This window comes from Hipposideros armiger, unplaced genomic scaffold, assembly GCF_001890085.2.
Source record: "Hipposideros armiger isolate ML-2016 unplaced genomic scaffold, ASM189008v1 scaffold_87, whole genome shotgun sequence".
Classification (NCBI taxonomy): Eukaryota; Metazoa; Chordata; class Mammalia; order Chiroptera; family Hipposideridae; genus Hipposideros; species Hipposideros armiger.
Window position 1 is genome coordinate 3,827,021 of NW_017731437.1, and position 13,848 is coordinate 3,840,868.

General features: G+C 53.5%; 1 long non-coding RNA gene across 1 annotated transcript; it reads left to right on the top strand.

Annotated features, from left to right (window-relative positions):
• The first annotated feature begins 6 nt into the window (after positions 1-6).
• Positions 7-2,170, top strand: LOC109383678 (uncharacterized). Its single transcript, XR_002124259.1, has 3 exons — positions 7-430; positions 1,317-1,410; positions 1,787-2,170. It is a non-coding gene; the product is annotated as an uncharacterized LOC109383678 (long non-coding RNA).
• Positions 2,171-13,848: the final 11,678 nt, after the last annotated feature.

Genomic DNA, 13,848 nt, shown 5'->3' on the forward strand with positions numbered 1-13,848 from the left:
GGCGCCGGCCCCTCGGAACCCCGGCACCAGGCAGCGGGCGAGGCGTAGGGGGTCCCCGCGAGCGCCGCCCTCTGGCCCAGAGCCCTGCCTTCCCGCCCCCCTTCCGAGAGATTGTGGGGGCAAGCGGCCCCTATCAGCCTCCCCAGCCCTGGCCCAGAAAGGACAACACGGGAGATCCCCAGAAATGGGACTCAAAACAGGGCGGGTGAATGCCCCACCCATGCCCCACCCTCCCTCCTGTGCACTCTGCCCACACCCCTCCCATTCCCTCACTAGGGCCTCGAACTGGGCGCCCTGCCTTCCAGAGGATGAGCGAGGGAGGGAACCAACGATGCAGAGTTCCACTGCTGGGGCGTCTGTCCACATTGCCAACCCAGCCGATTTAAACCTTTCCACCCTCGTGGGAGAAGAGGGGCTGTCACAGTGAGAGGTCAGTTTAGGATTTGCCTGAAAGCAGAGGGGCAGGCAGTCCCACCCCCCACCCCACCCCACCCCCGACTCCTAGGCTCCCCAGCCTAGGGGAAGGGGTCCTAGTGTCCGGTCTGGAGGGTCTCTAGCCTTGGGAGGGGGAGCAGAAAGAAAGGCGAGGCCACGCGCAAGTTGAGTGGGGACTGGAAGGATGAGACCCGTGGAGGGCAGTGAGGTGAGGCAGCGGCTTGCATTCAGCACAGAAGGCAGGCCGGAGGCCTGGACTGTCCCAAACAGAACCACAGGTTTGGGCGCGGCCTCGATCCTGTTTCTAAGCAAAAGACAGAGGGACACGTGCCCAGAGACCCACCCCCAATGGGGGGTGAGGGGAGCAGCACCCTCTAAGACATTCTCAATTTAAAAACAAATGAAAAACCGGTCCCGGGTTGATTTTACTTCTGGAACGATTATATTCCTCCTTGTACCTGAGGGTCCTGCTTTTCCATGTGAGGCAGAAGGCATGACATGAGACCTGGGGTTTGGCAGTGAGGGGAGGGACGTAAACCCAGCTCCTCGGTGCCCACCCGGGTCTCCACACGCTGGCTGCCTTCCCTGCAGAGCAAGGACAGGCAGTGCTCAAGACAAGTGGCTACTGTCCACTTAAGAGCTTAATGCTTTTAATTTCTGGCCCTCTGGCCTGTCTGGGTCATGGATCTGTCTTGGCCAGTGGGCATCATGCTACACAATTTCAAGTTAGCTGCTCGGCCCTGCAGCTAAACACCGGATAAATGCCTTGCCTCTGAGCGAGGCAGCTGCTCGGTTGGTTGAACTTTGTGCAGCCCTCATATTTGAAATGGCACGTCCCTCCTCAGAGGGCATAATTGGTTCTCTCTGTCCTCTGCTTTCAGATGGTCCAGGCGTTCGTGGCCTCCAATGCGCGGCTGGGCCCATCTGCTCCCCATCACCCACCTGTCTCCCTCCAGGCAGGGCTCTTCTTCACAGGTAAAGGCAGAGGCCCTTATGAGCCTTTCCTGGATCATTCCAGCCAAGCTCCCTGAATACAACACCAAATCTTGTTCCCAAACTCCACCAGAACCAGCCAGTGCTTAGCACACAGTAGGTCCGCTCAGACTCCAAGTGGGTGGATTGAAGTTGGCATCTGTGATCAGATCAGCCTCAGGACCTGCACATCAGGGCCTCCTAGGGAACAGGCCCCAGCAGGGTTACAAGCCCCAGGAAATTTGCCCTTCTGGCCAGTAACGGGGCTCAGAGCCAGTCTGCATTTCTTTGTATTAAAACCAACCAGGAGGTTTTCCATCTTGAGATATCATCAAAGATAATTTTACAATCCCTAATTTGGAATCTTTTTTTTTTTAAGTGAGAACATGGAGGAGGAACTGGGAACCGTCCTTTGCAATAATAATTAGGAATGAAACAAAAGGAGATTTATCTCAGGAACTAAAAGGACAACTGAACACACATAGCTAATTTTGCTCCCTCTGAAAACCCTACTAAAACTACCAAAAGACATTCTGTAAAGCCGTAAACCACCAAGGACCTGGAGATTAGGGAAACAACAAAATGTGGACAAAATGTGGCCCAAGAAGGCAAATGGACAAGGGATGCCCGGCCTCTGGCCTCGTGGAGCTGAGTCCTAATCCCGCCGTGGGTGAAGCCAAAAAAGAGAACCTCCAGAGGCCAGCCGAGTGGCTCAGTTGGTTAAGAGCGAGCGCTGAGCAACAGGGTCACCGGTTCGATTCCCACATGGGCCAGTGAGCTGCGCCCGAGCTGAGCTGCTGCTGAGCTGCCAACAGGTGGCAGGATGGCTCAGCTGGTGAGAGCACGCGCTCCTAACAACAAGGTTTCCAGTTCGACTCCCGCATGGGATGGTGGCTACGCCCAACCGCAACTAGGATTGAACACAGCACCTTGAGCTGAGCTGCCCTGAGATGCCAACGGGCGGCCGGATGGCGACTGGACGTGAAGCTGAGCTGGCTGCTCCCTCCACAACTAAGATTGAGGGACAACAACTTGGCTGTTCCCCTCCCCCAATTGCCCAATAAAAAGAACCTTTAAAAAAAAAAAAAAAAAAAGAACCTCCAAAGGCTCAGAACTGGTGGGGCCAGGTACCCATGGAGGCAGGACAGGCAGCTCAGAGCAGCGGAGCACACAGATCCTAGATGGCTGCCCTGGTGACTGCATGGCCAGCTACCCTGAAGGGGTATTCCCCAGGGAGGGTGACGCAGGGGCTCTGGGCCTGGGGGACTTCATGAATGGTGACAGAGTGGTACCCTGCACTCTGAAGGCTGAGGATCTCACTCAGCCCCCATAGCAGCAGTATCTTCCCAGCAGGAGACTGGAGGAGTCTCCTTCTCTGCAGGCTGTAGCAGATGTAGCCTAAAGATTTGACTTTGCTGCTTCCCAGCAGAAAGCCACACCCCAGTGGACAAGCCCACCAGTTCTCAGGGCCTCCAGTCAGCTCTGCAGGGCCTCTCACAGTGAGCGAGCAACCCAGACGAGATGGCATCTGAGGAAAGCCTGTAAGAGAAAGAGCCCCCACACAACCCAGGGCAGGGAGGGCGAGGGTAACACTGAGGAAACAGACATTAGGCAGGACGGAGAAAATGTCAGAAATAGCCTCAGAGACAGCAGAGAAGATATTGCATCCATGAACCAAGAGCAGATGCTATTTTAAGGAGAACACTTAGAGAACAAAAAAGGGCTGGAAGATTAAAAGCATGAGAACAGAGACAAAAACCTCAACAGACAGTTTGGAAGACAGACTAAGGGAATGTCCCAGAATGCAAAGCAGAAAGACAAAGAGGAGAAAAAGAAGAAAAAAAGGATGAAAGAATTAGATAATCAGTTCATGAGACCCGGTATCCACACAAAAGGGAGGGAAGGAGGGAGGCAGGTCATCAATTATTTAATTCAAGAAATCTTCCCAGAGATGAGTCTCCAAGTTCTCAGCACAACGGATGGAAACTGACCCACATAAAGGCATAGTATCATGAAAAACAAAATAGTGAGGACAAAGAAAAGTTTCTCAGGTTTCCAGATCCATAAAAAAGAGCAGGAATGAGAACGGGCTTCAGAACTCTCCACAGCAAGGGGCAGAAGCTAATCGACAATAGAGCTGAAGGAAAATGTTTTCTGGCCTAGAACCCTTTATTGAGACAAATTAACAATCAAATGCGAGATTAAAATAAAGACATCTGCATATGCAAATTCTCAAAAAAATTTACTTCCCATGCACCGTTTCTCAGGAAGCTACTAGAGGATGTGCTCCAACAAGACAAGGGGGGAACACATGCGGGCACACAGGGGCTAGATGAAACAGTGGACCCAGTAAGAGGGGAAAAGGAGGGGAATCCACAAGATGGAAGAGAAGGGAGATCACAGAAGCGCAGCTGTCTGATTAGAGCAGGGGGTTAATACATCTCACTGTCTAGGACACAGACATGCTGAGGGCTGTCATCACCAAAACGCCTCTGGCATTGTACCGCCCTCTTAACGCCAGAGAACCTGGCCCAGATTCTTATCTGTACCTGGCCTGCTCTCCTCTCCAGGCACTGCCTCCTGTATAAGCTGAAGATAGTCATTTCACCCCTCAGAAATGTCCCACTTTGTCCTCTTAAACAGGATGGTGACCACGAGCGAAAACAGAATATGCAGATGAGCCTACCCTGCCCCCAGCTACCACCAAAAACCACGTGCCAGGCATCGCAGGTGGGGTAGGTCTTCCGTTCTCCAGGAAGCCCTCACAGCCTTGCCAAGAGCCTCCTAAGAGACGCCATGGTCCACTCAGAGCCAGTGGGCTCAGTGACTCCCTAAAAAGGGCTCTTGTAAACTCAAACAGCAGAGGCCAGACTGGGCCCCCAAGACTGTTGACCTTTGTCTTCTCCTGGGCTCCTCCATCTAAGTTCAAAGTAGCCACAGACTACTAAAGGATGCTGTGGCTACTTCTTTATTAGTCATTGCACAGAAGTAGATGATGACGCCACAGTAAAATGTTTGAGGAAAACAAGTTATAAAGGGACTTATCTTTCCTTGTCCATCTTTTTGTTAGGTCCACAGGTGGCCATCTGGTGGGCAGCTGGACAGTATATTTGGCACTCGTTACTGGGCCTCCTAGTTTGGTCTTTTAATCCAACAGAACAAATGATAAGGTCCCTCTGTTAAGAATGGATCTCCTGGGCCGGCCGAGTGGCGTGATGGTTAAGAACTGGCTTGGGACGCCAGAGGGCCCCAGTTCAGATCCCACATATGAGGGCCAGTGACACTGCCCTCTACAGCTAAGATGCTGAACAACAGCTCGACCTGGAGCTGGGCTGCCCTGAGTCGCCAGCGACAGCGTAAGCTGCAGCCCCTGCTGCAGTGGGTTGCCATGGGCTACCGTGTGTAGCAAGCAGCCAGCGTGAGCGGCCAGCAGCCGCAGTGAGCCGCCGTCCAGAAGCCGGCGACTGATCTGCCTCATCCGGGAAGAGCGCAATGATGGTGCCAACTTGGGCCAGTGAAGCAACATCCTCCACAACTAGACTGAAGAACAAAAAAAGGACAGCAACTTGTCTGTTCCCCTTCCCCCGATTCCCCAGCGCTGTTCCCTTCCCCCCAATTCCCCAATTTAAAAAAAAACTTTTAAAAAAAAAAAAAAAGAATGGATCTCCCCTCTCTCCTGCTACACATGCATGCACCAATAATTATATGACACGTCAATATATCAATTTTCCCATGTCCCCACCACCGCCCAGGTTTGCTCACCATTGTTGGATATTAAGGGTTTCCCCTTTGGCCGCAGTCTGAACACGCTAGGACACTGTGGAGAAGTGCCTACCCACAGGAATCACTTCCACGGAGGGACATCCCACGAGGCCTGGGGGAACGTGTGACTGAAACAACCCATTCTCATTATTTTCCTCCGTGACCTCACCCCCTCCCCTGCTCTGAAATCGTGGCATTTCAGAGCTGGAGGCAACTCCAGAGGCCCTTTGGTACAGTTCCCATGTTACAGATGAGAAACACAGAGGCCCGAGCACCCAGGTGCCTGCCAGGGCCCCCCACCTCGTGCGCGTGGGCAGCAGCTCCAGACCTTGAACCCAGCCCCAGACTGCAAGCAGCTCAGTGCCCCTGGCCCCCTGGCACGCGGCCTCCTATCTCACACTGGGGGGCAGGCAGGTGCCTCTGCCATGTCACACGCACGTACTTCCAGAATTGATATTTTATTGAAGAGCATGGAGCTCTATCTCAGTACCCAGTTGCTTTCAGTTCTGACATTTATCTTCTCAGGGAGGGTGAGCCAGTTGCACATCACCCCATCTCTCCTCCCACGTGGATGGGAAACGGCAGAAGGAGAACCAAGCGGCTCAGGGTCCCTGTCCATATTATGCATATTTCACCCTCTTTAGGCTGCTGGATAACGCAGCTGCTTTAGGAGAGCAGAGATGGCCTGGGGACATGTGGGGGGCGCGACCACAGGGTCCCCAGGCACCGTCCGGGTTCTAGACCAGGGCCAGAGGCTGGAGCCCAGAGCCTCCTAGAACAGATGCCACGGTCCACCTGGGGCCGGGGGTTTCTCCCCATCTTCTCAGACCTCCTTGTTTTGAGTGGGACCCATGCGTATCTTTGAGCTCAGCCTGTGATTGCACAATAAAACAAATTAAAAATAGGAAAATCCATCCGCGTCGTGTGTCTGCTGAGGCACAGTGCTGTCAGATTGCTAGGCAACCCCAGGCAATCCTGTGGGAAGAAGGCTGGCTCAGCCTGCTCCACAGAAGTCGCACTCCTGTCCCTTTGTGTGGATGAGCTCAGCTGACTCTGAGCAAAGTCTGGAACAGACGGGAGACGCCTCAGCTGCAGGTGCATACACCCGCCTGGACCGGTAGACTTGCTAGAGGACACAGAACACTGGGGTGGCCACAGGATGAGGGACATCTGGACACTCCATCCGATTTCCCTGTGTCCCAACCTCCAGGTGTTCACAATTGTGTAGGCGAAACACCTGAATTTTAACTGATTTCTCCCCCCAGTTTTCTTCATCATCTTCAACAAGAGGTGAAAGTAAGCCAAGCTTAGAAAGCGAGAGCCAGAGGAGGAGAAATGAAAGACGGGTGCACGGCAAGAGACAGGCGGAGAAGTGGGGAAGCCGGGGCCGGGAACAGGCTTGGCGGGCGTGCTGCCCTGAGGCCGGGATGGACGCACGCGCTTTCTTCTGGGGTTCAGGCAGACCGTAATCACGTAAAAGTGTTTGTAGATGTGAAAACACTGACTAACATAGTAAAATGCTTTTAAATGGAAAAGGCGGGGACATGGCATCCCTAAAAACAGCTCTTTTCCATTGCACCAGCAGTTCTCAACCTGTGGGTCGCGACCCCTTGGGGGGTCAAACGACCCTTTCACAGGGGTCGCCGGGTACTCGTATGTGGGCGTGTCTGCATGTGGGCCTGGAGACAGATAGAGGAGCGGTGTCTCCGTTCCTAAGACCATCGAAAATATGTGTTTTCCGATGGTCTTAGGCGACCCCTGTGAAAGGTTGAGAACCGCTGCATTAGAGCTCAAGGTCTTCAGAAGGGGAGAGGGTAAAGCCATGAGCGCTCGTCCCCCTGGGGATGTGCAGACGGCCTAGGGCCAGGCAGCACGTGCCTTCGTGTTCTGGAGCTGCCATGCACATAACCGGGCCTCACACAATGGAAACTGATTCTCTCACTGTCCTGGAAGTCAGAAGTCCAAAACCAAGGTGTCGGCAGGACCACCCTGCCTCAGAAAGCTCTGGGGAGAATCCATCCAGGCGCCTCTCCCGGCTGCTGGTGGCCCCGGCGGCCCTTGGCTGGTAGACGCATTGCTCCGCTCTCTGCTCTGCCTCCATGTGGCATCTCCTCTCTCCGTGTCTGTGTCCAAATCTCCCTCTTCCTATAAGGACACCAGTCATTGGATTTGAGCCCACCCACATCCAGCATGACCTCATCTTCACCTGATCACATGTGCAGAGACCCCAATTCCAAATAAGGTTCCATTCACAGGTCTGCGTGGCCATGAATTTGGGAGGACATTATTCAACCCGCCACACGGGGACTGATAATGAAATCAGACAAGCGTCAGAGCAGGTAGGAGCTGGCCATCCTCTGACCCAGCCTGTCCCTCTGGAGGGGACCTGTGTTACAGGCCCCAGCCCAGGACAGCAGGGCACCCCCATCTCCCATGGCTGCCTTCTCCTCAGGGAGGGCCTGTGCTGCTGGAAAACATCATATCCGACATCAGGCCAAAATTAGCTGTGGTTTTCAGACAGCTGGATCTCACAGGATTGCAGATGAGTCCTGGAGGCCCCTCAACATGCCCAGAGGCCAGCTCCAGCCCAGAGCCTCGGATGACAGGGGCACGGATCCGCTCCTGCCTGAGACGGGGTTTCCGAAAGACTCCTTCACGGTCCCTACAAGACCCACTGCCTCGGGCCCAGCCAATTTCTCCCACGCCATCCTGTGCATATATGGCCACACGCACTCCTGTTGATTTAATCCAACCGGTCATCTGTTTTGATTCTGTCACCTGACAAAGCAGCCTGTCCTTCAGTTTCTGTCATACCCGGGTGGAAAACACGGCTGACGAGCTTGACCCTCTAACGTCTTTCCCTGGCGTTTCCCAACCCACCCGTGTACATTTTCCAGACATTTCCCCAGTCCCGGCAGGTACCGGCGTTTCATCACATTGACCCCTCACAACCACCTCTGAGCAAGTGCTGTGACCACCCTCTTGCACAGATGGATAAACTGAGGCCCCGAGAGGCCAGAGGAGGGGTTCCCAGGACCACACCCTGGGAGGAACAGGAGCCGGATTCTGAAGGCGGCCCAAGCCCGCGTCATGAGGACTGGGGGCCCTGGTCACGGACAGCACGGTGCACCACCCTGCTGACTTCAGACCCCGGCCTCCACCTGAGGGAAGAGTCATTCATGCTGCACTAAGCCCCCCAGTTTGGGGGCTTTGTTACGGCAGCTCCAAGACACTAACACACGCCCCAGTAGGAAGTGGGCCACCATGGGTCACTCTCCTTTCATTTAAATAGCAAGTCCAAAACTAGGTGGAGCCAGGCAGTGGCTCAGGCTCCCAGGCGACTCCTGCAGCCCCGAGCAGAACTGAGAGCGGAACCAGTGGTCTCCAGTGCCGGTTACTTCATCCCTTCTGCGGTGTCTATTGATCAAAGCAGGAGCCACACAGACGCACTCACACCGCCCAGATCAAGGAGCCTCCGGCTGTGGGTGAGTGTCCTGGCAAGTGTCCCATCTGCCTGTGAAATTCCTGGGCCAGGCCTAGCAACCAGCAGAAGCTCAAATCTCCACCTCCAGTAGGTGCCCTCCCATGGGGACCAAGGCCGCGATGGGTGCTTCCGTGTGTGGTTGGAGAGGGGACAGACACGCGCTGACTCTGAGCAATTCCACAGTGAAAGGCACTGAATGTGAGTGTCCCCCAAAATCTGTATGTTGGAATCCTAACCCCTAATGTGATGGTGTCAGGAGGGGGGGCCTTTGGGAGTGATTAGGCCATAAGGGTGGAGCCCACATGAATGGGGCCACTCCTCACCCCTTACTGAGGTGTCACTGGCCTACACAAACCGCACGTTTCAAGGGTACAGTTTCTAAACATACAGCTGGAGCACCATCACTACAGTCTGGATAGTAAAGGTAGCCATCCCCCCAAGTCTCCTCCTGCACACTGTAATCTCCCTTGCCCGCCCCTCTGTGCATCCCCAGCCCCCCAACCACTGATCTGCTATCTGTCACTGGAGATTGCTTTGCAATTTCTGGCATTTACATAAACGAGGTTACACAGCACGTACTCTTTCTTGGCCAGCTTCTTTCGCTTAGCGTGATTCCTCAGGCTGACAGGCAGGTATCAACTTTGTCCTTTTTCACTGCTGCGTAGTACTCCATCATGCGCCGTACCGCCACTGGCTTATCCAATAACTGGAGCTATTTCCAGTTGGAGCTGTCACCACTAAAGCCACTATGAACACTGGTATAAACACGTGCTTTCATTTTTAAAAGTAAACGACCTGGGTAGAGACAGGCATGTGGCTTGCTCTCACTCACACACAGGTGCACAGAGTGGGGCAGCTGTGACCTCCAGGGTGTGGGAGACAGCATCTATTATCAACAGCAGAAAAACCAGCTTTGGGGAGCAGGGGCGATACTGCGGCGGGGGGTGGGGAAGGCGGCGGGGGCTGAGAAACTGCTTACATTTTTGTAGTTGTTCCCAGGGAAAGGCAAGCTAATGAACTGTTAGTGGAAAATAGTTCATTAAAGTAAACAGACCAAGAGCATACTAAAATTATTAAAAATGTAGCTTGGGGCAACACGCACCGTCCTGTTATTCCCACAGTTTAGATGAGGGTGAGAGCAAGGAAGGTGTGCGCAGGGGGACGAGGCGGGGCCCCAGCCAGGGGTCAAGTGGACCAGAAGCCTCCCTGCATTCATCCTCCGGGAGTGAGCTTCCCTACCAGACCGCCTCACCCCTGCATCCCCCATCCCATCCTACCCCGGCCCGAGCAGCCCTCCCTGTCCAGTTCTCGCTGCTTATTAGCAAAAGATAAAGGAAAAGCGCCCCTTCCACAACCAGGGCCTGGCGTTCAGCCTCCACCCTTTCCCAGCAGATCAGCCAAGTAAGCAGGAAGCAGCACCCCCCTTCTGCAGAAGGCGCCCCGGTGGCCCCCAGGGCTTATTTAATACGAAAATGGACAGTGCATAGCAATCACTATCTTCCTCACACCCCAGCCTCACCTACTGCTTCCTCCACTGCTGGTTTGGAACACAGACAAATGGAAAACCACCTGAGACGAAGCACGAGGACGGGGATCCGAAGCGAGGAGCCTGGGTGTCCAGGTGACCTCCTGGAGCTCAGCCACCTGCTGCTGGACAGTCTCTTCCAACCCCCTAAAGGCCCTGAGCTTGGAGTTCTGCTATGCTCAGCCCTGTCTCCATCCAACCAAAAGTATGTTTCCATCTCATTCCAGCACTGAACTTCAACGTGAAGCTGGGAGATGGGCTAGGCAAGTTTCACTTTGGACATACTACGGATCAAACAAAGAAAGAAGGGCCAGCCGGGTGGCACGTTGGTTAAGAGTTGGCTTGGGAGCTGGAGCTCCGAGCAGCAGGGCCCCGGTTCGGATCCCACATTACAGCCAGTGACGCTGCGCCCTCTACAGCTAAGATGGTGAACAACAGCTCGACCTGGAGCTGGGCTGCCGTGGGGCAACGGCGTAGGCTGCAGTGGACTCCTGTAAGCTGCCGTGAGCGGCTGGCAGAGTCCTGAGCAGTCATGACACACCTGACATAAAAGACTGAAGTGGCCTGGAGCAGGGGCCAGCAAAGAGAACCCTGTGCTTTTTTTTCATGGACGTAAAATTCACATAACATAGAATTAACCATTTTAAAGTGGTATTTGGTGCATTCACATGATTGTGTAACCACCCACTATCTAGTCCCACAATACGCCCATCATCCCAAAAGGAGTCCCTGTACCCACCAGGCAGCCACTCCCTGTCCCCTCGTCTTATGCTTCTTTTTTTTCACCCTATGCTTTTTGATGCTAAACGAATAAAATGCAGTTTACTCCTAGTACTCTTGCTCCAAAGCACAGGCCTGTCACACCGCCCTTGTCTTCTTGGCTTGACCACTTACCCCATCAGCACTCAGGGACCTTGTGTTACAGGAAGGGACGAACAAAGTCCTCAGCTGCCTGTGTGGACACTCTGCCATCTACCCAAAGAAAGTCCTTCCTCACGCAAGGTCTCCATTCACGCTCTTAGTCAACATGTTCCTGAGCCCCTTCGAGGGCAGTGGCCCCCAGGCGTGAAAAGGCCTCTAGGCGCTGGGAGCTGAGTGGGGAAAGCACATAGGTACACAGCTACATGACAAGGCCATGCGGTAAATGCTCTGAGGAAAACAGGAAGAAATGCTCTGTGCACAGACAGGCCTTTCCATCCTCCCCAACATTTGCATCCACACCCCACAAGTGAGCGTGGCCTCTTCGCACCCAGCGCCATCTTTAAACCCCAAAGTCGATACACATAGGCCGACAAGACCACAACAGGCGGGGTCTTGAAGAGGCAACTCACAAAAGAAGACTTTAAAAAGACCCCAAAGTAGGGAGACTGTCTAATCTCACCAGTCACCAAAGCAATGCAAATCAAAACAAAACACACTTCCGTTTTCCCCACCTGCGGGGTTCTGAAGCTGCCGACTGCGTCCAGTGGTTCTGGGGCTGCTGGGAAATGACCCTCTGCGCACACACGCTGGTGGGATTCGAAGCTGGCGTCATCTTCCCGGAGGGCAGATTGGCACTTGGATCAAAAGCTTTTGAAGTGTGTTTAACCTTTAACTCAGCAATTCCACTTGTTGGAATTTACCCTAAGGAGACACTCAGGAACAAATGCTAAAATTCATCTCAAAAGATTTATGTACTAGAATATTTGCAGTGTTGCTTATGACATCAAAAGATTGAAAACAAGCTAAACATCCAACTCCAGGGTGCTTGGAAAATAATTTGTGCACTCATGAAAAATCCTGCCGTGGAAGGAGACTGAATGCCACTGCAAAGTGTGTGTAAGCCATCGATCGAATGAGAAGGCTTCTAAGACAGAATGCACAGTACAATGTGGGTGACATGGCCCAGGCCTCTGAAACGGCCACAAGGGCCGGCAACGGTGACCTCTGTGCAGGCAGACAGCGGGTGAGGTTTCATTTGTCTTTTCTGAATTGTATTGGGTATTCTAAGTGTTCTACATTGAACCTGAATTGTATTTGTAATCAGGAAAAACATAAGGAGTATTCTTTAAATTCAGTTAGAAATGTTACAGAGGCAGTTTATCCTCCAGTGCACCAGTTTGTCGGGGGAGGAAGAACGGAGGAGAGCTGCTGACAAATGCGGGCCGACCGGTAGGGCCAGAAGGGTCTCGAGACTTTGACCAAGAACCTGGTGGAGCGCCTGGTACCTCACAGCACCTCCACGAGCACCCACGAGAACCTATGTGACACAGCGCTAATTATGCAAATACATCACTGGCTGATCAGCGAGAGGCTTGTTGCTGTTTTCATTTGTTGCTCAGGAACCACTGAGAGGGGCTTTCTTCTACAAGGAAATGCCTGGGAGCGTGTCGCACGATCCAAGCTCTTGAGTCTCCTTTTAGAATTCAGTCTTAGGTTGATTTGCTGGCATCGTGCCGTTGGGCTCTCCATACGTCGTCCGAGCTCCGGGACAGTAGCACCGACACCTTCTAACCCTCCCTCAGGTCTTCTCAGGAGAAAGCCCCTGCCCACGTTTATTATTTTGATCTGAAGTTCTGGTAATTCCTTCATTACAAAATAAATATTGTCAAAAGTCATGATTTGTGGGAGAAATAAAAGAAAATAAATAACACCTATGGAATTCCTGCTAACATGCATTTTCTCATTTAACCTTCGAAATAATGCCGTGAGGTCAGCGTTGTTGCCCCCAGCTGACAGATACGGAAACTGAGTCTCTAACTGAGGGTCTAACTAACCCAGACCTACCGGGCTGGCTCAGCGTGTGGCAGCTGGCCTCCCCCAGAGCGAGCAATGCAAGAGGTGGAGGTGGAAGCACAGTCTTTGCAACCTCACAGCCAGCGAGGGCCAGAGGGACCCACACTCCACTCAGACCCCAAGTACGTGCTTGCCAGAGAGTGGAGAGCTCACAGAAGGAGGAGCTCTGTGTCACTGGCTGCCCACCCACCCAAGGAACAGGGACCCTGGCAGCTGATGAACTGGGGCGACAGCTCAGCCAGACACACCGCAGGATGTGAGCCTCCTTCCTCATGAATACAGCATCTCAGAAACCAGCAGACAACTCTATTGGGAGAACAAGCACTAATTAAATTTACTGGGATCACTGAAGAGGAAATTATTTAATATTCTGAACAGATTTAATATCTGAAAGCATGGACAGCCCTGATTCGTCACGGATGGCTTCCCTGCCGTCCGGGGTTACTTTGGGGGGCATCCACACACAGGCCCGGCTTCGGGCACCCCTGAGAGGCAGGGAGGAGCAACCACCTACAGCGCCATTGCCCGGGACAGCAGCAGCGCCTCTCCGGTGCTGCCCTCATGCTCTGTTTTCCGTGATGCTACACTTGACCCCGTGGGTCAGCCCTGCCCACCTCAACATTGCAGTCTGGGCCAGCTGCTGGAAGTGCCACCTGCGCCCCCCGCCCTCAGGTCCTCAAGAGCCAGCAGGAGACTGAACCCAACTTCCTGTGTTCCATTCCCGGGGACCTGAAGGCCCTCTGCCCCCTGCTGTCCCCTAAGACACACTCAAATCCGAAGTGGACCTTCTGGGCACACTGACCTGTGTGGACTCAGTGCCCAGCCTGCAAAGCCAATGACCCACCACCGGAGTTCATAAAGCACTGTGCTCAGCTCAGGGTGACCAGCTCGGGTA